The sequence below is a fragment of the Capricornis sumatraensis genome, chromosome 7 (assembly GCF_032405125.1).
Source record: "Capricornis sumatraensis isolate serow.1 chromosome 7, serow.2, whole genome shotgun sequence".
Lineage (NCBI taxonomy): Eukaryota > Metazoa > Chordata > Mammalia > Artiodactyla > Bovidae > Capricornis > Capricornis sumatraensis.
In genome coordinates this window covers 109000366-109025405 of record NC_091075.1, presented here as the reverse complement: position 1 = coordinate 109025405, position 25040 = coordinate 109000366, and positions in this window count along the sequence as shown.

The following is a 25040-nucleotide window of genomic DNA, read 5'->3' as shown; positions in this document are numbered from 1 at the left end:
TGTTCCGTGTCTCTTCTACAACTTTGTCATCAGTCGTCAAACCCTTTGGGTCAGTTACTATCTGTCATTTGACAGAAGGAATATTTGCAGTGAAGATGAATGTCATGGGTTTGAATCTCAACTCAGCCAGTTGTTATCTGCAAGTTCTAAAGAAGATACCCAGGCTCCTTGATCTCTCATTTCCTACCTATAAAGAACACAAGTTATTAAAAAAGACTAAATATTTGAGGTGCATTATTCACTGTAATGCACACAGTAGGTCCTTAATAAATGCCAATTACTTTCTCAACATTTTCCTTTTAGTTAGCCACTTGCACATTACTCAGAAAGGTCCTCAAAATGTCTCAAGAAGTGATGAAGGATTTGCTTAGATGCTACCATAATGATGAAGAAGAGTTCACTGTTAGAGAAAATAATGGCAAAATAAGCTCTTTTTTTTTTGGCTGTAATCAGTGTCACCAATTTTTTAAAATTTATTTTTAACTAGAGGATAATTGCTTTACAATGTTGTGTTGGTGTCTGCCGTATAGCAATGTGAGTCAACCAAAAGTATACATACATCCCCTCCCCCTTGAGCCTTAAAATAAACTTCTGGTAAGCGAACAGACAGAGTGAGCCATCTTTTCAGGTCCTCACTGGGAGACATCACCCAGACACCCACGCTGCCAACTGCAAACTTCTCCCACCTCTGCTAAGATGCTCAAGGCACACCCCAAGGTGTGTACCTAGAGAGAAAAGAATAGCTGGAGGCTCAAACGTGTAAGAAACTTAGTTAATTTGAAGGGGGAAAACAGGCATTTCCTGCACTCCTAAAACTCAGTGTGACCCCAAAACGGAGCCTTAATGCCTAAGCTGTTGCCGCGGATGTTACCATTGGCATTGGCTTCTTTTCTTACCGTTAGTTATATATTCTAAATATTTAAGAGGGCTTTGACGGCAGATCTATGTTGAGTCTCATTAGCTATTTTTGTTATTTTTGTTGTGTAGTGGCTGAGTCATCTCTGACTCTTTGTGTCTCCATGGACTCCAGCACACCAGACTCCTCTGTCCTTTGCTATCTCCCGGAGTCAGCTCAAACTCATGCTCATTGAGTTGGTGATGCTATTCAACCATCACAGCCTCTGTCATCCCCTTCCCCTGCCCTCAGCCTTTCCCAGTATCAGGATTTTTTCCAATGAGTCAGCTCTTCACATCAGGTGGGCAAAGTACTGGAGCTTCAGCTTCAACATCAGCCCTTCCAATGAATACTCAGGGTTGACTTCCTTTCGGATTGACTGGTTTGATCTTCTGGTACTCCAAGGGATTCTCAAGAGTCTTCTCCAGCACCACACTTCAAAAGCATCAATCCTTCAGTGCTCAGCTTTCTTTATGGTCCAAGTCTCACTGCCATACATGGCTACTGGAAAAACCACAGCTTTGACTACATGAAGCTTTGTCAGCAAAGTGATATCTCTGCTTTTTAATACACTAAGTTTGTGACAAGGTTATGATCCATGAAAGGGATTAGCTATTTTACCGTATACAAATTAATTAACCTCCCAGCATCAATTTCCTCATCTGCAAAAATGAGGAAAATTCAAGAGATACCATTAATTCTCCTCCTAACACTGCTGTTCAGCCTCTGCCTTTAAAGAAGATAGGTAGAGACCATCATTGCAACTGCCTTCTAGATCTTTTTTTCTGAGATAGCAGCCCATGAGCTCAAGGGCAAAGCAAGTCCTGAGTGCAGCAGAGTGAATGCCCCCAGGAGCCTCCTTACCCAACAACAGCTGGAGAGTTGATGGGTAAGCATCATTCATACTCACCCTTTGGTTGAGATAACCCTGAATCAATTTAGCCTATATTCCACAATTCCTCGACTGCATCCTCCAGCTGTCCACAGGGTTAACTTGCTTGATAGCATATCATTTCTAAACTGACCTCCTTTCCTTGTCTTTGTCCCTCTCTCCCCTACTTGTACTTCTTGGGACCACCTTTTGAATAAACGGTTTGTCTTCTCAGGGTCAGCTTCTGGGGGGACTCCAAACACCAGAGAATAATAGTGTGTAACACCCAAGTGATTACATATTGAGGCCTTGGCACACTTCCTAGCCCATTACATCAGTCAGAGTTCAGTCAGACAATTAAAAGCAATAGGAGACATATACACTAGGAGATGACTTATGGCAAGGAATTGGCTTATAGGATTGTGGTGGCCGGGTAAGCAAGCCCCAGATCTGTAGGACAAGTGGCTAGGGCAGGCTGGAACTCTCAGACAGGAGCTAGAAATACGCTGCAAGTAGAATTTCTTCTTAAGAGAAGCGTCAGCTCTGCCGTTAAGACTTGGTAACTGATTTAGTGAGACTCACCCAGATAATCTAGGAGAAATCTCTCTTACTTAAAGTCAACTGATCATGGACTTCAATCGTATCTTTGAGATACCTTCACAGCAACATCTAAATCAGCGTTCAAATGAGTAAGTGGTGGCTGATGACTAGACAAGTTGGCACATTAAAAAGACCATCTCACACTCATGGTGACAGCTTAAAAACGACACAATCAGTTCAGTTCAGATCAGTTCAATTGCTCAGTCGTGTCCTACTATTTGCAACCCCATGAATCACAGCACGCCAGGCCTCTCTGTCCATCACCAACTCCTGGAGTTCACTCAGACTCACGTCCATCGAGTCCGTGATGCCATCCAGCCATCTCATCCTCTGTCATCCCCTTCTCCTCCTGCCCCGAATCCCTCCCAGCATCAGAGTCTTTTCCAATGAGTCAACTCTTCGCATGAGGTGGCCAAAGTACTGGAGTTTCAGCTTCAGCATCGTTCCCTCCAAAGAAATCCCAGGGCTGATCTCCTTCAGAATGGACTGGTTGGATCTCCTTGCGGTCCAAGGGACTCTCAAGAGTATTCTCCAACACCACAGTTCAAAAGCATCAGTTCTTCGGTACTCAGCTTTCTTCACAGTCCATCTCTCACATCCATATATGACCACTGGAAAAACCACAGCCTAGACTATACAGACCTTAGTTGGCAAAGTAATGTCTCTGCTTTTCAATATGCTATCTAGGTTGGTCATAACTTTTCTTCCAAATAGTAAGTGTCTTTTGATTTCATGGCTGCAATTACCATCTGCAATGATTTTGGAGCCCCAAAAAATAAAGTCTGACACTGTTTCCACTATTTCCCCATCTATTTCCCATGAAGTGGTGGGACCAGATGCCATGATCTTTGTTTTCTGAATGTTCAGCTTTAAGCCAACTTTTTCACTCTTTTTCATTTTCATCAAGAGACTTTTCAGTTCTTCTTCACTTTCTGCCATAAGGGTGGTGTCATCTGCATTTCTGAGGTTATTGATATTTCTTCTGGCAATCTTGATTCCAGCTTGTGCTTCTTCCAGCCCAGCATTTCTCATGATGTACTCTGCATAGAAGTTAAATAAGCAGAGTGACAATATACAGCCTTGACGTACTCCTTTTCCTATTTGGAACCAGTCTGTTGTTCCATGTCCAGTTCTATCTGTTGCTTCCTGACCTGCATATAGGTCTGTCAAGAGGCAGGTCAGGTGGTCTGGCATTCCCATCTCTTTCAGAATTTTCCACAGTTTATTGTGATCCACAGAATCAAAGGCTTTGGCTTGTTCAATAAAGCAGAAATAGATGTTTTTTCCTGGAAATGACAGAATAGTAGTTATTAATTTATACCTGATAATAGATAACAGTGGCTCATTATATATTTGTAAACAAAACAGTGCTATAAAGAATATAATAATACTCATTTATAAGTCTTCTCTGAAAAATTACCATACTTTTCACACACACAATGTCTCTGCTTTTCTTTTCAGTTGGAGTATAATTGCTTTACAATGCTGTGTTAATTTCTGCTGTACAATGAGGTGACTCTGCTATATGTACACATATATTCCTTCCCTGTTGGTCCTCCCTCCCACCATCCAGCTCATCACAGAGCACCAAGCTGAGCTTCCTATGTTATACTGCAGGTTCCCACCAGCTATCTGTTTTACACATGGTAGTGTATTTATGTAAAAACTAATCTCCCAATTCATCCCACATGTTTCTTCAACCCACTGTGCCCACATGTCTGTTCTCAGTGTCTCTATTTCTGCCCTAGAACTAGGCTCATCTGTACTATTTTCCTAGACTCCACATACATGCGTTAATAGGCAATAGAGAAATACAGATCAAAATTATAATGAGGTATCGGCTAACACCAGTCAGATTTGCCATAATAAAAAAATATACAAACAATAAATGCTGGAGAAAGTGTGGAGAAAAGGACACCAGCCCACACACACTGTTAATGGGAATATAAATTGATATAGCCACTATGGAAAACAGTGTGGAGGTTCCTTAAAAAGTTAAAAATAGAACTACCATATGACCCAGCAACCCCACTCCTGGGCATATACACTGAGAAAACCATCATTCAAACAGTCACGTGAAGCCCAATGTTGACTGCAGCATTACTTACAACAGCGGGGACATGGAAACAATCTGAGCATACATAGATAGACGAACGGTTAAAGAAGATGTGGTGTGTACATACAACTGAATATTACTCAGCCATGAAAGAAACAGAATTGGATCACTTGAGGAGATGTAGATGGACCTAGAGTCTATCACACAGAGTGAAGTAAGTCAGAAAGAGAAAAGCAACGCCTCTGCTTGTACTTCATTAAACTGCATGCATCCTTCACTTCAGAGCATATAATAAGCACAGTTGTGCTAAGTTGCTTCAGTCATGCCTGACTCTTTGCAACCCTTTGGTCTGTAGCCACCAGGCTCTTCTGTCCATGGAGTTCTCCAGGTAAGAATACTGGAGTGGGCTGCCATGCCCTCCTTCAGGGGCTCTTCCTGATCCAGGGATCAAACCCAAGTCTCTTATGTTTCCTGCATTGGCAGGTGGATTCTTTACCACTAGCACCACCTGGGAAACCCCCCAATGAGCACATTTAATCCCATGTAATAGTTTAAGACTTTAATAGCTGCAAAGTATTATTATTATATAGAAGTATCATATTTATGCCCTTTTGTTGGAAATGTGAGTTCTTTCCATTTTTTAAATTTTTTTTTCATGAATATCCTTGGGTATTAATCTTTGACTGCATAAAAGGCTAACATAGTAATTATTTTAGGATAAGTTCCTAACTGTGTAATAATGAATCTGGCAGGTTCTTGCAATTGGTTCTACAAGACAAGAAAGCCCTGGGCCTCTAAAGCGTCCATCATACATAGTGAATGAACCTCTTTCCTATACAGCTAGAATGGAACTAGGAGTTACTTTGGGAGAGATTAGGGTAGGAAATGTCCAGTTGAGATAAGTTGATAGAATATTTGAAAAATAGCCTGTTTCTTTTAAAAGCTTGTTGGTGTGAGTTTCTAGCTTATATCCTTTTTTTTCCAGAATTTCATTAACAGACTTTTGGGGCACAATTTATGTTATTAAAAATCTAGATAATTAGACAAAGGGACAGATTAATGGTTGCCGGATATTAAGGTCAGGTAAGGGTGTCACTATAAAAGTGTAGCAAAGGAGTTTTCCAGGTGATAGAACTGTTTTGAACTCTGATTTTCTGGTGATTAACCGAGTCTAGGGAAGTACAGGACTTCCCAGTTGGTTCTAGTGTTAAAAAATCCGCCTGCCAACCCAGGAGTCACAAGAGACAGGTTCTATCCTTGGATCAGGAAGCTTCCCTGGAGTAGAAAATGACAACCCACTCCAGTATTCTTGCCTGAACAATTCCAAGGACAGAGGAGCCTGGCAGCCTATAGTTGCTGGGCTTTCAAAGAGTCAGATACGACGGAGCAACTGAGCACACTCGCACCAAAATAAGTCCATTTTACTGCATGACAATTTTTTAAATAAGGAAATGTGGAGTGATAGATAAGAAGAGAAAGGGGTCATGGGGGGGGATTTTTGAAGAAAGATAAAGGCGTGTGTTCTTCTGTTAGTTTAATGCTATAATTTGGAGCACTACGCTTCCCTGGTGGTGCAGAGGTTAAAGCGTCTGCCTGCAATGTGGGAGACCTGGGTTTGATCCCTGGGTCGGGAAATGGAGAAAGAAATGGCAACCCACTCCAATATTCTTGCCTGGAGAGTCCCATGGACAGAAGAGCTTGGTGGGCTACAGTCCATGGGTTGCAAAGAGTCGGACATGACTGAGCTACTTCACTTTGGAGCACTATACATTTTGAATCTTCTGTCTGAATCCTTAGATTTAAAGGCAATGATGGTTTCTACAGTCATTTATGCAATAAGTAGAATAATGCCAAATAGAAATTCTGATTGCACTTTATAAAAACTTCTGGTAAGTGAACAAACTGTACCAGTAAAGAGATCAATCTTTTAACTTTGATTATTTTCAAGTGATTTATTTAAATTGGCCACATTCATTTGCTTAACTTTTCTACATTCCTACTTAGATGAAATCTTTTAGCTAAGTGTTAAATCATCCAAAGATACAGTCATCAAGAACTGCATAAGGAATTTCAGCGCCATGTTAAAAAAGATGGAAACTCAGTTGAAATTTGAGTTATCTAACACATAATATGATCTCTCCTTATTTCCTTTTATAAGTATTATCAACAGAGATGGAAAGTCAAAGCGACCTTGGTTTGGAACAAGGCGATATACTGTTCCTTCAGTGATCCCAACCATCCTCTTGGGGAGACCCCCGGTGAGGCTCCTGCACAGTGACTGAGCCAATGACGATGGTCTCTAGCAACCTGCTAAACGCTGCTTTCCCATAAAAATGGTCCTCATCTGTTATCAGATGAGAGCTGCTAGCCAGTAGGTCTGTGTTCCTGTTCATGTGTGCACTTATCTCTCCATCTATGGGCAAAGAATCTTTGAGATTCTTTCTAACTTCTGAGGATTTGGGGATCTGTAAGATAATAAAACGGATACTCATGGCTCTTAAGATTTACAATAGGTAGATGGTAGGGCTCCCTTCAAGCCACTCCATTTAAGATGTATGTCCCTGGATTCTGCCCCCCTGTCCTCCTGGTGCTAACTTTTCTTTCTTTTTTTTTCACTTTACACACTTGAGAAGCACTGTCTGATCAGTGATTTGTTTTGGTGGGTGGGTGAAGAAGAAAGATGAGGACAGTAGCAAGACTACAATTTCAAGTTAGAGTCAAGGTGATCTTTTAAGAGGTAGAAAGACCCGTATGCCATTTGTCTCTGTCTCTATCTCTGCCTTGGTCCAAGCCCCTACCATCTTGCAGCAATCGTCCTAAGGATCTCCCCCACCTCCTTCAGCCACGTTGATATGATTTCTCCAGGAAGAGTGTTCATCCCTGATGGGAATCGTGTGGACAAAGACAAGTCCAAAACAGAATACTGACTCATGAAGACCAGTCTCTATTAGATCTGACCTAGAGGTGGAGACCGCTTGGAACATTGTGTTCTAACTATTAATCTTAAGGATATCATAAACAGTGCTGCGACGAACACTGGGGTACATGTGTCTCTTTCAGTTCTGGTTTCCTTGGTGTGTATGCCCAGCAGTGGGATTGCTGGGTCATATGGCAGTTCTATTTCCAGTTTATTAAGGAATCTCCACACTGTTCTCCATAGTGTCTGTACTAGTGTGCATTCCCACCAACAGTGTAAGAGGGTTCCCTTTCTCCATACCCTTTCCAGCATTTATTGCTTGTAGACTTTTGGATAGCAGCCATTCTGACTGATCCTGGGAGCCAGTGTGAGGAACTCCGCCCTTAGCAAAGGTCATGAGGAAGGAGGCTTCAGCATACGCAAAGGCATGATCAAGCCTCAGGAAACCCCCTGTTCCCGAGCATCTACCCTCAAAACCAGAGTCTATCTACTTTACTGTTTCATGCTCTCACCTATACCTCTGACTTTACGGGGGGCTGACCCCCATTACCTCTCTCGGAAAAGGAGTTAGCTTACAGCTCCCAAGTCAGTGAAAATTCCTGGGCATGACAAGAGTGTTTCAACTTACAAACTCCTCTGAAGATTATCTAGCCTGCCTGTACATGTTCATCCGGCTACATGTGATTGTTTACAGCCTCCCAACCATGAGAGGAATGAGATGTTTTAGACTTACTAAAGGCAGATTCTTTTGGGAAGTTAGAAATTATTGGTATAGTGGGTTGGTTAGGAATTATATTGGTGAAGGCTTTTTCATTTGTTGTGCCAATAATTGCTGCTAATTCCCTGCCCTGGGTGTGACAAGGGTGTCTCAGGTCAAACCTCTCTGCTGACAGACTAGCTTGTGTGACAACCTCTCAACCATAAACAGCACAGAGACTTTGGAGTATCTTGAAAGTCTTAATTAGCATAGGGCTTTTCTCATTGTTGAGTCAATGATTGCCGCCAGGCCTCCATATCCTTAGGCACCTGGGAATATATTAATCAATGTATTTGGAATATAGAAAAGGAAATATAGTAGTTTTTGATGTTATCAATACTAGACTTTTTGAGTTAATGAATGTTCTCTTTTGTAATAGATCAGTGTACTTTGTTATAAATCACTGTGTCCTTGCTATGCAAAAATGTAACTTTATCACTATCTTAAGACAGATCTTAAGGGGAACATTGGTGAAAGGATTTTCATTTGTTGGGCTGATGTTTTGCTGCTAAATCTCCATATTCCCTGCCCTTATAATGAATACAACTAGCATATAGGAGAAATAAGTATTAACCTTTAAGATTAATCATGTTAACCTTGGGTTAAATAAATTCCTTTCTTGATTGTAACTCACTACACCCTCACCCTATAGCAATGCAACTTTATTTGGAAGGTGATGCCTGGTTTAAGAAAAAACACCCTTGGAAAAAATAAGTTTTTTGGTTATCAGAACGAAAGGATCATAAAATGTCAGCAGGCCTCATGGCCAGATGATGTAAAACCCCTAAGACCATTTTTTATACATTTATGTGAAGCACCTGATTTTGATAAAGGTCATTACTGCTGACCCCCGCATGACTCTATATTCATCCTTATGTATAACAAAAGTTATATAAGCAAACCTAAAAAATAAAGAAAGGGGATCAGTTTCTGGAAAGACTGATTCCCCCATGTTGCTTCTTTCTTGCTCTCCGTTTTTCTGGCTGAATTCCCATTTGGAGCATGGGTACCCACCACATCTACTTACTTGCCCCGGCTTTTTAAGTTCCACGCAAAAAGGAGCCCAAGGAGGGGCACCTTCCGATATTCAAGTGGTGCTGGTGGCCCAACGTAAATGGTGCAAATTCCTTGTCTTGGAATTTTATTGGTATCCCACGTAAACCAAGTTATTCAGCCTCTTTTTCTCTCCTACTATTTTCTGTTCGAAATCCCATCCGGTATGTGGGTACTCACCAAGCCTACTAATTTTGCCTGGGCTTCTAAGATCGGACCAGGGAGGCCTCAGTGCCTCCTCTCCTTCAGGAGAACGGAAATACGCCTGTGGCCTACGTAGGTGGTGATTGGTATTCCATGTAAACCAAGTTATTCAGCCTCTTTTTCTCCACTAATTTTCTAATCTCTCTCTATCTTTAATTAAGTAAGTTTTTTCCTAGGATGCCGATTCCATCCCCACCTTCGAATTACCCTGGATCCACTGGGGAAGGACCCCGGCAGACTGGCATGAAATGGTACCTCAGGATGGGGAGGGAGGTGGGAGGGGGATTCAGGGTGGGGAACACATGTACACCTGTGGTGGATTCATGTCAATGTATGGCAAAACCAATACAATATTGTAAAGTAATTAGCCTCCAATTAAAATAAATAAATTTATATTAAAAATAAATAACTTCATAAATTTAAAAAAAAAAAGACAGAAAAAAAAGGATATCTCTGTCACAAAAGAGGCTAGCAAAGCAGTAACCTAAAATCCCAAGAAGGAGCAAAGTAGGTGTTTGTTATAAACCCAGTTTTCTGGCTTCATTATACTTGGTTCACTCTGATGCGATCTGATGCCATAATCAAGGTCCACTCTAGACTTAAGAGCCTGCCAATAACAATGCCTCTCTCCCTCCTAAGTTTGGGAACAAACATAATAAAGACACAAGAATCAGATCAATATCCAAATAATCAACTTTATTGCTTCTTTTTTAAAATTTAACTTATATAATAATGTTATTTTTTAATAAAGATTGAAATATAGTTTATTTGCAATGTTGTGTCAACTTCTGCTGTACAGTTTTTTAAGCCAGGGTTGGAAGACATAGACTCATCCGCAGCCAGGTGAGTTTGTTAACTTTTTTTTTTTTTTTCTGAATTAGATAAACTCACCCAGATACCAGTCCAAGCCTCACCTGTAGGGTATGATGGAGAACAGACGAGAATGCATGTAGAGTGTGGGCTGGACAAGGATGCTTATCTCCTTCCACCAAACTCACCAGTCAGATGGGCAATTTCTCCTCCTAAGGAAAGAGAAAGAGTGAGGGAAAGAAAAGAAGCAGACAAACTCTTGAAGCTGAAGTCACCCATGGCTACCACTCTGTGAAGGAAATTAATGTACATTTCCTCTTGCTGAACCAACCAGCTGGGTCTAGGTTTGTAAGGCAAGACACACACAAGAGGACACTTGAATAAAAGGAAAATATGACCTCCAGAGGGCAGCTTTGAAGTACCGAGGGAAACAGTAAGGCCCTCAAAGAGAATGTGAGAATATTGAGAATATAATTGTCCATCTTGGAGATTCAGGTTTTTACATTGTGACTTGATGGTGATTATTAGTGTCTTCACTACAATCAGTAGAGGTAGAAATCACTTTCTACCTCACCACACCCTTAAGGAGGAGATTTTGGTTTCTGCTGGGGTTATTTTTTTGTTTGGGGGGTTTTATGGGTTTTCTTTTTTTTAAATTTTATATTGGGGTGTGCATGCAAGCATGCATGCTAAGTAGCTTAAGCCATGTTCAACTCTTTGTGACCCTGTGGACTATAGCCCACCAGGTTCCTCTGTCTATGAGATTCTCCAGGCATGAATATTGAAGTGAGTTGCCATTTCCTCCTCCAGGGGATCTTCCCAACCCAGGAATCAAACTCATGTCCTGCATTGTCAGGCGGGTTCTTTACTACTTGTGCTATCTGGAAAGCTGTATTGGGGTATAACCAATCAACAAACAATGTTGTGATAATTTCACGGGAATGGCAAAGGAGTCAGCCATAATACCCATGTATCCATTCTCCCCCAGAATCCTGGTTTTTCTTTTTCTTTTTTTTTTTTTTTTTAAATTATGATCGATTTACAGTGTTGTGTTAGCTTCAGGTGTACAGCAAAGTGATTCAGTTATACATATGCATATTTCCATACTTTTTCCATTTCTTTTCCCATATAGATTATTACCTAGTATTAAGAAGAGTTCCCTGTGCAGTACAGTAGGTCCTTATTGATTGTCTCTGCAGTTTTGCTAAGTCCCCTGGAGGGTGGAGTGGCATAGCAGGAACCCAGGGCCCCCATGCAGTACCTGTTGCCAGTGGGTTCCCTGTTAAGGATGGTGATATCTCCCTTTGATCACTACTGAGCAAACTTTTCCACCAAAGCATAAATGGTAACCAGCTGGTGGGTGAGGAGCGAAGGTGTCAGAGGCTGAGAATTTTGTCTTGAAAAAGTATGCAATGAGGATGGCATTCCTTTGAAGTCCCTTATTTGTTCTGTCTTTAAAATTCATGAAATTTTAAGTCTTCCCTATGATATTTCCATTTTTACTTTGATATAAAATGGAGTTTAAATTACCTACCATTAAGTAAAATTTATGCTTTCTGGGAAGATGTGGTATGCTTTGCCCTTGAACTTGAATTTCCCAGGCAGGTTGCTGAGTAACCGCCGCCATTTTCCCCAAGGCCATTCCATTGTACACACCCCCAGATTTAGCAAGCTCAGTTTATATGCAATATTCATTCATCTATCCATCCAACAAATATTAACTAAGCACCATAACTGTTTGCAAGACTAAGTCATAAAACCTCATCGAAGTCTTAAGGAGTTATGACTTCTACAATTTTCACTTATAATTGAGACCCTGAATGTCAAATGCCTTTTCCAGTTATAAGTATTTTTAGTAGGTATTTTCTTCCCACGTGGCACTGGTGTTAAAGAACCCAACTGCCAGTGAAGGAGACTTAAGAGATTTGGGTTCAATCCCTGGGTCAGGAAGATCCCCTGGACGAAGGCATGGTTACCCACTCCAGTATTCTTGCCTGGAGAATCCCATGGACAGAGGAGCCTGGCAGGCTACTGTCCATAGTGTCTCATAGAGTTGGACAAGACTGAATTACTTAATATGGTACAGTAAGTATTTTTAGAAAGCATTTTATATGATCACAATTGCATGTATGGTTATCCTATGAGTATATTGGAAAGAAAAGCAAATGATAATGGCTTTCTTCTTGGAAAGGAAGAGGAAACCTGAAAGCTTTGGCAAAAAAAAAAAAAAAAAAACATATCCCCTGGCGCTCTGTTTTCTTGATCTTCATTAGGTTGAAGACATCTTTTAGTTAAAAACAGAACAAGACCGAAAAAGCATTGTCCTGTCTCAAAAGACACAAGTAGCTTGGTTATGGCAATGCACGGTCATATTCACCATCTTTCCCACATATTCAATATCCTTACCCCGGAAAAACTACAACCCCCATTAAAGCAGCAATTGTTCTAGACCAGCACCATCCAGTAAGATTATAATGCAAGCCACCCATGTGGTTTTAAAATTATTAGTCAACGTATTTAAAAATGAAAAGAAACAGGTGAATTTTAAAAATCTGGCTCAAAATATCACCATTCCCTAATCAATATAAAAATTTGAAATAAAATATTTTATATTCTTTGTGTTAAGTTTTCAAAATCCAATGTGGTTTTTATAGTTGCAGCTCATCTCATTCTTTTTTCTTTTTTTTTAATAATTTTATTTTGTTAGTTATTTTTGGCTGTGCTGGGTCTTTGTTGTTCCACGCAGGCTCTCTCTGTTGTGGTGAGCAGGGGTTTCTCTATGTCATGCACAGGCTTCTCCTTGCAGTTGCTTCTCTTCTTGGAGAGCACAGACTTCAGAGCACAGGCCCAGCAGTTGTGGCTCATGGGCTTTGTCGCTCCTTGGCTTGTGGGATCTTCCCAGACCAGGGATCGAACTGGTGTCCCCTGAATTGCAAGACGGACTCTTAACCAGTGGACCATCAGGGAAGCCCCACAGCCCATCTCCCTCAGTACTACTTTTCAAGTGTTCAATAGCCAGTGTGACTAGTGGCCACCATCTTGACAGCACAGTTATAGACTCTAGAGCTTTAGCTGCAAGTCCAAGAATACCTCCCAGGAGGAACTCATTAACAAACACGTGCGAGTGAGTTTATTTTCATCATGGGCATTGATACTAACAAACACATTCAATGGAATTTTTTCTACATTTCTTCAGTTCATTCCAGTTCAGTCGCTCAGTCGTGTCTGATGCTTTGCGACCCCATGAATCGCAGCATGCCAGGCCTCCCTGTCCATCACCAACTCCCGGAGTTCACTCAGACTCGTGTCCATCAAGTCAGTGATGCCATCCAGCCATCTCATCCTCTGTCATCCCCTTCTCCTCCTGCCCCCAATCCCTCCCAGCATCAGAGTCTTTTCCAATGAGTCAACTCTTCGCATGAGGTGGCCAAAGTACTGGACTTTCAGCTTTAGCATCACTCCTTCCAAAGAAATCCCAGAGCTTATCTCCTTCAGAATAGATTGGTTGGATCTCCTTGCAGTCAAGGGACTCTCAAGAGTCTTCTCCAACACCACATTCAAATGCATCAATTCTTCGGTGCTCACCCTTAGTCTCTTCCTAAACAGCATAATGGAGAAGGAAATGGCAACCCAGTCCAGTGTTCTTGCCTGGAGAATCCTAGGGATGGGGGAGCCTGGTGGGCTGCCATCTATGGGGTCACACAGTCGGACACAACTGAAGTGACTCAGCAGCAGCAGCAGCAAACAGCATAAATTAACCATAATGTAAATCTTGGAGGAAAGCAGTGGATATGAACATTAAAAAGGGTAGATGCTGGGAAAGATCAAAGGCAAAAGAAGAGGTTGGCAGAGAATGAGATGGTTAGAGAGCATCACCCACTCAATGGACTTGAATTTGAGAAAAATTTAGGAGATAGTGAAGGACAGGGAAGACTGGTGTGCTGCAGTCCATGGGGTTGCAAAGAGTTGGACATGACTTAGCAACTGAACAGCAATAAGGTTCTTGAAGGAAAGCAGTGGTTATGAACATTAAAAAGGGTAGGTCTCTTCAGTCCTGCCTAAATAAGTCAATTTAGACTTGGATAGACAGATCATTTATACTTGCCCTGCACAATTCTGTATTGCTTGGATTTTTGGTTCCTATCTTTGGTGCTTAGAATTTTTATTTTCTACTTTCTCCATGAATATCAGGCTCTTATGTATCCTTAACTTATGGTCATATAGCCACACTCCTTACTCAGAAACCCCCACCCTCCACACACATAAACTTATACCCATAGAGAAACCATTACTATATGTGTTAAATTTGCAAATCAAAGTAATAGTGATATATTCTTGGAGGAAGTGACTGGAATATTCTCTCCTGAATAAAAATGCTTTTGTTAACCTCTGTCTATCAACTGACTTCAAGATCCTGGCAGCTGGAAGACACATAAGATCTTTTTTCAAGAATTACTGTATTAATGGATTACATCATTTGCTTATAATAATGCATCATATTTAAAAATACTGACTGTGGTCTAAAAATCTATGTAAAACATCTGTGCTACTAAAAAGTCATTTGGCTAATATTGATTTAATTATTTCTCAAAGTATCAATTTTTGAATACAAAAAGTCCTGGGGATATTTAGAAAGTATATTTTAGAAATAAAATATCCATGGAGGTATTTAGTCCTCCTCTAAGGGTTTCAGCATATCATTTGTGCACATTACTAAAGCTGTCACAGCCAAGAAAATTCATACAGTAGTTATGAATTGTACAACACTCTTGTGCCTTAACCTTGAGTGACTTTCTTTATCCTCATTTACCAATTAATATTCCATCGATCAGACTGAGATGCTGTGACCTGGATAGATTCTAGTGCCCCCTTGGTGACTTGATCTGTAAAATGGAATAACAAAGCCTTTTTTACACAGCAGCTGGGAAAACTACATAAATGAATGGCCCAGGAACATTAAAAACTGCAAACATTATATCACAGGTCAGCAAACTACAACCCACAGGGCAAATTGGGCAGCCACCTGTTTTCATAAAGAAAAGTTTGGAACACAGCCAAACTCATTCATTTACATTTTACCTATGGCTGCTTTAGTACCACCAGGGCAGAATTAAGTAGCTGTAGCAGAGACCTGGTGTCTAAAATACTTGCCATCTGGCACTTTGTTGAAAAAGATCATTGATCCCTGCTTTATATAAAGGTGAGGTATTATTATAATGATGAATATTGTTTTCATGACCATGTCTGGAGAGACACCATGATATAGCGGTGCAAGCATGGATTTAGGAGCCAATAGGCTTAGGTCACAATGCCCTCTCTACCACTATGGGAGATAGATGACTTCAGATGCGTTCTTTGACCTCTCTGAACTTGTTTCTAAAAAAGGAGAAGCACACACATCAACTGATTTAACATGTGGATGAAGTAAGACTACAGTTTTAAGCTGTCTAATGTGTGTCTGAGTGTCTGCTCATTTGCTCAGTCATGTCTGACTCTTTGTGGCCCGTGGATAATAGCCTGCCAGGCTCCACTGTCCATGGGGTTCTCTAGACAAGTATACTGGAGCCAGTTACTATTTCCTCCTTCAGGGGATCTTCCCAACCCAGAGATCAAACATGAGTCTCTTGCATTGCAGGCTAATTCTGTACCTGTTAAACTATCAGGGGAGTCAAGTTGTCTGATACATAATGATTACTTGTAAGCAATTGTTAATATATCTCCCCCTTGATTTTCTTGGGCTCCAAAATCACTGCAGATGGTGACTGCAGCCATGAAATTAAAAGACGTTTACTCCTTGGAAGAAAAACTATGACCAACCTAGACAGCATATTAAAAAGCAGAGACATTACTTTGCCGACAAAGGTCCACTAGTCAAAACTATGATTTTTCCAGTAGTCATGTATGGATACGAAAGTTGGACTATAAGGAAAGCTGTGTGCCAAAGAATTGATGCTTCTGAACTGTGGTGTTGGAGAAGGTTCTTGAGAGTCCCTTGGACTGCAAGGAGATCAAACCAGTCCATCCTAAAGGAAATCAGTCCTGAATAGTCATTGGAAGGACTGATGCTGAAGCTGAAACTCCAATACTTTGGCCACCAGATGCGAAGAACTGACTCACTGGAAAAGACCCTGATGCTGGGAAAGATTGAAGCCTGGAGGAGAAGGGGATGACAGAGGATGAGATGGATGGATGGCATCACTGACCCAATGGATATGAGTGTGAGCAAGCTCCAGGAGTTGGTGATGGACAGGGAAGCATGGCATGCTGCAGTCCACAGGGTCACAAAGAGTGGGACACGACTGAGCAACTGAACTGAACTGACATACAAAAATAACACTTTATAATTTGAACATTCCTCAAAGTGTGTTTAAAGGCCTCTTCCCTACCTGAGAGGCTGTATATCATCTATTCCATTCCTTCTGTATGGTTTTGTCTTAATTCTTCACAGATTTAACTGCTGATGGTTAGAAATACTACCTGCTGTCTCTCAGCCCTGAAGTGGAGAGACATACACTTTCCTTTGCATAAAGTGTCCTTCCCCTCTCACCTCCCTGACAATCCCCTATTCACCCTTCAATGATGACTTCAAGCATCACTTCCTCCATGAAGCCCTCCCTGGCTGCCTCTGATGCATGGGCTCTTTTGCCCATTGTCTTGAGCTTCCTTGCAGGTCACAAAAGTTACTGCTTTATTTGCTCCCTCCCACAGTCCATGTACTGCAGGGCACAGATGTAGAGGAGATAGTCTCCCTGCTTCTCATGCTGCTTTGAGACACTACTCCTCCTCTCTGTAAAAAAAAAAAAAAAAATAGAGTAGAGCTCCACTAAAATACATATCATCAGATTAATCACCCCCTACCTCTTTTTGTGGAACTGATCAACCATAGTCCAGTCATTCTTCTTCAGTCGCTAAATAATTTGACACTTGCTCACCATCTTTCTCTCCATCATTCCTCCTGATCATCACTTTTGGTTGTTGTTGTTGACTTCAATCCAGCTGAAGAGGGGCCCAATGACCTGAACTTTGGAATTACATGGCTAGCCTCACTTATACCTCTTACTCACCTTCTACTTTATTTTGAGTCCCCTTCAGTGAGGATTTTTGTTCCCACCACTACAATGATACTGTGGTTGTTAGAGTGACCAGCTACTGAGAATCTATGCTACTCCATTTTGTTAACAGAAAAAACTCCATTTTGTAAGGTTCCAGGAAAAGAGCCTTTGGAAATCCGAGAGCCTTTGGAAATCCCCTGACCTCACCCCAGTGCCCACGAGCCAATCACACCCCAGACCAAAATCTTCTGACTTAACACTCAGGAACTTGTGGTCTACCTAGACAATTAGGGATCAATCAAGAACCAACACACAGCCCTTCGAAAGAAAGTAACCAATCAGACGTTCCCCTACCTAGAAATCCTTTTTTTTTCCATGTATACTCCCTATATAAGCAATGTAATCCAAAACCCGGGGCTCCTCCCTATAGCCGCTGTGTCGGTATCGGTGGGAGCCCCAGCTTGAGCTTGGTAATAAAAACTCTCTTGCTTTTGCATTGGATATCAGCTCCCTGGTGGTCACTGTGAGATTTCGCGACTTGGGCATAACACTACCCCAAGGCTAGCTGAGCCAATGGTTCATATTCAGCCCTCATCCTAGAATCTCAAGACATGATTGATCGCTCATCTTCTTGAAACATATTCTTACTTGTTTTTCTTTTTTCTTTTCTTTCTTTCTTTTTTTTTTTTTTGAGGGGCATGTTATCATTTGGGCTTCCCAGGTGACACTAGTGGTAAAGAACCCGCCTTCTAATGAAAGAGACATAAGAGATATGGGTTCAATCTCTCGGTCAGGAAGATGCCCTGGAAGAGGGCGTGGCAACTCACTCCAGTATTCTTGCGTGGAGAATCACATGGCAGAGGAGGCTTGGGGGCTATAGTCCATAGTGTCGCCAAGAGTCAGACATGACTAAAGCAGCTTAGCACAGACATTAACATTTTAATGATGTAGATCTCTGGTTTTTCCCCAGGTAGTATTCAGACTATTCCCTCTCCTCCCACCACAATGTTTCTATGATGAGTTACAAACAAAAAAGAAATCACATTTTCATGCTAAAAATATTAATCAGAGCTCTGATTTCTCCACTAGAAACTACACTTAAAGTTCAAGATTCCACACGCAGCACCTTAAATCACACACCAAGACCTCACATTCTGACCTGGACTCCCATCCCCTCCCCCAGGCTTGGGCTGGCTTTGGTCTAGGCTCAGCTAAAACTGACATGGATGGGTGTTGCTCTGAGGGCCTTGGCGGTTGGTGGGGAAGACATTTGGTGAACAAGCCCTAGGATCTGGCCAGCCTACACTCCCTACTCCTGAGTGGGGACCTGTCCACCATCCCTTGATCCCATCTGGCCTCAAGCAAGCAGGCTGCCTTCTTCACTCCACGATTGTTCTCCACCAGTAAGTGAAGAAAGACCCTGTGCCCAGGAATCTGGGAACCTGCCCTGACCCTTAACTGTGGTCTCGGTGGAGTATGGCAATAAAGAGAAGCTGATGCTCTCGAAGGCTCAGAGATGGAGGTGGTTTCTGGGGGCCAGGTGGCTCTTTCTGTGCTAGGACTCCTGGTGGCTCTGCCTGCACAACAGGTGGACGTGGAGACGGTGCCAAGAGACCACGGTCTCTTGATTTTCTCCCATCTTCTGAGAAAGCAGTCTGTTCTCTTCAGACTCCCTTGCTGTCTGCTCCTCTTCTTGTTTTCTGAGCTTGACCCTTTCCCCGTGGTCCTTCTCTAACCACAGACTCTTCCTAAGTGAGCAGTCCCATAATGTTAAATACCATGCATGTGCCTATAACTTCCATATTTATATCTTCCGTCTTGACTTCTCACCCAAGTTCCAGACTGGTATACCCAACTACTTACCTAAAAACTCATTGATCAGGCCAAAAATCTTGAATACTTTTTTTTAACTCTTCAGTCAGTTCAGTTCAGTTCAGTTGCTCAGTCTTGTCCGACTCTTTGCGACCCCATGAATTGCAGCACACCAGGACTCCCTGTCTATCACCAACTCCTGGAGTTCACTCAGATCCACGTCCATCGAGTCCGTGATACCATCCAGCCATCTCATCCTCTGTCGTCCCCTTCTCCTCCTGCCCCCAATCCCTCCCAGCATCAAAGTCTTTTCCAATGAGTCAACTCTTCACATGAGGTGGCCAAAGTACTGGATTTTCACCTTTAGCATCAGTCCTTCCAAAGAAATCCCAGGGCTGATCTCCTTCAGAATGGACTGGTTGGATCTCCTTGCAGTCCAAGGGACTCTCAAGAGTCTTCTCCAACACCACAGTTCAAAAGCATCAATTCTTTGGCACTCAGCCTTCTTCACAGTCCAAATCTCACATCCATACATGACCACTGGAAAAACCATAGCCTTGACTAGACGGACCTTAGTCAGCAAAGTAATGTCTCTGTTTTTTAATATGCTATCTAGGTTGGTCAGAACTTTTCTTCCAAGGAGCAAGCGTCTTTTAATTTCATGGCTGCAGTCACCATCTGCAGTGATTTTGGAGCCCAAAAAAATAAAGTCAGACACTGTTTCCACTATTTCCCCATCTATTTGCCATGAAGTGATGGGACCGGATGCCATGATCTTTGTTTTCTGAATGTTGAGCTTTAAGCCAAATGTTTCACTCTGCTCTTGACTTCCCTGGTGGCTCAGAGGTTAAAGTGTCTGCCTCCAATGCGGGAGACCCGGGTTCGATCCCTGGAGAAAGAAATGGCAATCCACTCCAGTATTCTTGCTTGGAGAATCCCATGGACAGAGAAGCCTAGTAGGGTACAGTCCACGGGGTCGCAAAGAGTTGGACATGACTGAGCGACTTCACCTATTCACCTTTCACATTCATCAAAAGGCTTTTTAGTTCCTCTTCACTTTCCTCCATAAAGCTGGTGTCATCTGCATATCTGAGGTTATTGATATTTCCCCCTACAATCTTGATTCCAGCTGATGTTTCTTCCAGCCCAGCATTTCTCATGATGTACTCTGCATATAAGTTAAATAAGCAGGGTGACAATATACAGCCTTGACGTACTCCTTTTCCTATTTGGAACCAGTCTGTTGTTCCATGGCCAGTTCTAACTGTTGCCTCCTGACCTGCATACAGATATTTTCAATCAATTCACAAGTCTCTCCAGTTACTACATTGTGAGCTTGACCACTTTTCAACAGCTCCACCATTATGCCATCAGCTGAAGCTCTCACTGGACACAGAAATGTCCTCTGTTCTTACTACGCTTCTGTTTATACTTTCCTTTTTATCATTTTTATTTATTTATTTTTACTTTTTCAGAAAAATGAAGTATAGTTGGCTTACAATGTTGTGTGAAAAGAAACTAAATGTCCATCAACAGTTGAATGGATAAAGAGATGTGGTACATAGCACAATGGAATATTATTCTGCATAAAAAAGAACAGAATAATGCCATTTGCAACAAGATGAGTGGACCTAGAGGTTATCATACTAAAGTGAAGTAAGTCAGACAGAAAAAGACAAATATCATACGATATTACTTATATGTGGAATCTAAAAATATACAGATGAGCTTATTTGCAAAACAGAATCATACTCACAGACATAGGAAAAAATAATAATGGTCACCAAAAAAGAATGGAAGGATAAGTTAGGAGTCTGGGATTAGCGGATACACAGAACTATGTATAAAATAGATAGACAACAAGGACCTGCTATAGAGCACAAGGAACTCTATTCTATATCTTGTAACAACTTATAATGGAAACGAATCTAAAATACTAACACTTTGTAAATTGAATATACTTTGCATTTTCATCTTAATACATAAATTAGATCATGCCACTTTCCTACTCAAAACTCTAATAAACAACATTCAAGCACACTGTAAATAATATTTAAGCTCTATTAATATGCACAAAGTCTTATATGATTAGGATCCTACCAGTATTTTCAACTTCATTTCAAACCACATACCCCACTCAGTCTATTATGAGTACTGGAATTAATGCTGTTCCTGTAAAATTCACTAAAACATTTCTGGCTCAGGACCTTATCACTCCTCATTCTCTCTGCCTCTCCTCATTATTTACAAGTCCCTGATTCTCAAAATTTCCTCCTCAAAAAAACCTTTCTTCCCTAAGACAAGAAACTGGTCCTCACCTCCCATAAGTCTCCATATCATCTCCCTTCTTTAAGTTTCTTCATAGCATTTATCTCCAAGTATAATAACATTATTTATTCATTTCAGTTTTATTGCCTATTCACTGTACTAAAATAAATAAGTTCTATGAAAAACAGAGACTGCAGCATTTGAAATATGTTAGCATTAACAACATAGCATTAGAAAAATCAGGAGAATGCCATGAAAACATCTACTTCTGCTTCATTGACTATGCTAAAGCCGTTGACTGTGGATCACAACAAACTGGAAAATTCTTAAAGAGATGGAAATATAAGACCACCTTACCTGCCTCCTGAGAAATCTGTACGTAGGTCAAGAAGCAACAGTTAGAATCAGACATGGAACAATGGACTGGTTCCGAATTGAGAAAGGAGTACCTTAAGGCTGTATCTTGTTACCCTGCTTGTTCAACTTATACGCAGAGTACATCATGCAAAATGCTGGACTGGATGAACCACAAGCTGGAATCAAGATAGCAGGGAGAGATATCAATAACCTCAGATATGCGGTTGACACCACTCTTATGGCAGAAAGTGAAGAGGAACTAAAGAGACTCTTGAGGAAGGTGAAAGAGGAGAATGAAAAAGCTGGTTTAAAACTCAATATTCAAAAACTAAGATCATGTCATATGGTCCCATCACTTCATGGCAAATAGATGGGGACATGATGGAAAGAGTGACAGCCTTTATTTTCTTGGGCTTCAAAATCATTGCGTATGGTGACTGCAGCCATGAAATTAAAAAATGCTTGCTCCTTAGAGGAAAAGCTATGACAAACCTAGACAGAATATTAAAAATCAGAGACACCACTTTACTGACAAAGGTCCGCCTAGTCAAAGTCAGTTTTTCCAGTATGGATGTGAGAGCTGGACCATAAGGAAAGGTGAGTCCCCTGGACTGCAAGGAGATCAAGCCAGTTAATCCTAAATTGATCAATATCAGTCCTGAATATTCATTGGAAGGACTGATGCTGAAACTGAAACTCCAATACTTTGGCCACCTGATGCAAAGAACTGGCTCATTGGGGAAAAAAACCCTGATGCTGGGCAAGATTGAAGGAGGGAGGAGAAGGGGATGACAGAGGATGAGATGGTTGGATGGCATCACCGATTCAATGGACATGAGGCTGAGCAAGCTGCAGGAGTTGGTGATGGACAGGGAAGTCTGGCGTGCTGCAGTCCATGGGGTCACAAAGAGACTGAACTGAACTGAACATTAGCAACTAAATTAGCTCATAGTGTGTGCTCAATAATTATTTGTTGAATAAAAACAACAATAACAACCTGTGTGTCAACAATATCTACAATGCAAATTGACAATGCTAATGACATTTTATCAGACATGACCATTCTAATGTTTTGTTGTTTTTTTTTTTTTTTTCCCTCATTTTACTGTGAGCATGGGGGTTATAAGTTATTTATCCCCAGTGCCTTTGGCAGTTTATGGCATGAATTAGATAAAGTAAATTTTTAATAGATGAAATTACATTTACTGATTGTTATATCTTGTATCATTTGAGTCTCAGCAATGAGAAGTTCAGGGAAGTTATTATTTCCATTTTGCAAACAGAAGACAAATACTAAGAAAAGAGAAATGTTCAACTTGCAACCATATATAAAGTAGAGAGAAAGAGAGAGAATTGGAAATGCCAGATGAAGCTGGAGATACAGGTTGAAGCCAGATGGGTAAGTGCTTGGAACACCATGACTGGAAATTTGGACTATATCCTGTAATATATTGCAAAACAGTTGTGCAAATCACAGTATAATAATCACATCCATTTTTGTATACTATGTAACAGTTGTGAGTCTTAACCCTCCATATATGACATCTAAACCATCCACTCAACTGAAGAACTGGCAAATTGCTCATCAGTTTTCTGCTGTGTGGCTAGCCAAGTGGTTCCCTCATTTAATTCCCATGAAATTCTCAGGGGTTTCCATCTGTACCAAGTCTAAAAAATTAAATCGATCCAGAATACTCTCTTACGTAAAACCTCTACTTATCATTTACTCATTCATTGATTAGTCCATCCCTATATCCTTTTATTGGATTATTCATATTTATTCAGCACCTATTATAAGCCAGGAATTATGTTAGAAGTCATGTTGAGTTTCAAAAATAAGTTTATATATAATTATATATATATATTAATATAATATATAGTGGAGGAGAAGGGGACAACAGAGCTTGAGATGGTTTGATAGCATCATTGGCTCAATGGACATAAGTCTGAGCAAGCTCTGGGAGCTGGTGATGGACAGGGAAGCCAAGTGTGCTGCAGTCAATGGGGTTGCAAAGAGTCGAATACAACTGAGCAACTGAACTGAACTGAACTGAGATATATTAATAAATAGGTGAATATTTCAGAGAGCTAGAAATCTTTATTCATTAGTCATAGCCATCACTCAAATGGCATTTTAAAATTTATGAAGATCTTTAAATGAAAATTATATGAAATTCTGGAATGCTTACTATGAGCTAAGCATTAGATATATAAAGATGCATAAAAACCTCCTGCTTTCTAGCAGCAGGTGAATCTGTTCGGTGTGGGGGTAGGGGGAGCATAGGACAAGGAAAGGACAGACATGTTGTGCAGCACTCACAACAGCCTCAGGTGGGAGTTACCTTCACCATCACCCACTCTTTACAGAGGAGGAAACTGTGAGTCTGGTTCAGCAGGAAGTCAAAGATGGCAATACCAGAATATGAACATGATTTATCAACTCCCAAATCTTACTCCTCTTTTACTCCCCTTCCCTTTCTTTCAAAATAATTCGGTCCTTAAGTTATGAGATGGGGCAGATCAACCCTGGCATTTAGACTCAGTTGGGGAGAGCCATGATTGCCCAGAACAGTGCTTTGGAGCCATGACTTGTCTCTATTCCATGAGATCTGAAGTCTCTGCAAAGAATATGGAGATGATTCACTAGCTGAAGGCTGAAATCAGCTGAAGAATAATGTGCGCTAAGTCGGCTAAGTCATGTCTGACTCTTGGCAACACCATGGACTGTAGCCTGCCAGGCTCCTCTGTCCATGGGATGCTAAAGGCAAGAATACTGGAGTGAGTTGCTATTTCCTCCTCCAGGAGACCTACCCAACCCAGGGATCAAACCCTATCTTTTATGTCTCCTGCACTGACAGGCAGGTACTTTACCATTAGCGCCACCTGGGAAGCTGAAGAGTTACTCACCTAGAAAGGGCATTATTGAGACACTGAAGTGAATGCTCACTGTCAGCTGTCATCTCACACATGGCTTTCAGACAGAACACCTTCACACAACCACTTGATATGGTCTCTCTGCTTCCCAGGGCAGGGAACTCACGGTCCAAGAGTGAGCACCACAAACAGGCCAGCAGGAAGCTACGTTTTGTTTTTGTGACCTGACTTTGGAAAATACACTGTACTAATATCAGTGTCTTCATAATCACAGGCCCATTCAAACAAAGGAAAGGGAAAACAGACTCTGATTCTCAGGAGGAAAAGAGTCAACAGCACATTGTAAACACAACCAGACAAAGCCAAATATCATATGATATCACTTAAAACTAGAATCTTAAAAAAAAAAAAACAAATTAACTTATTTACAAATTAAATAGACCAACAGACATGGAAAACAAATATACTTATCAAATGGAAAAGTGGTGAGGAGGATAAATTAGGAGTTTGGGAT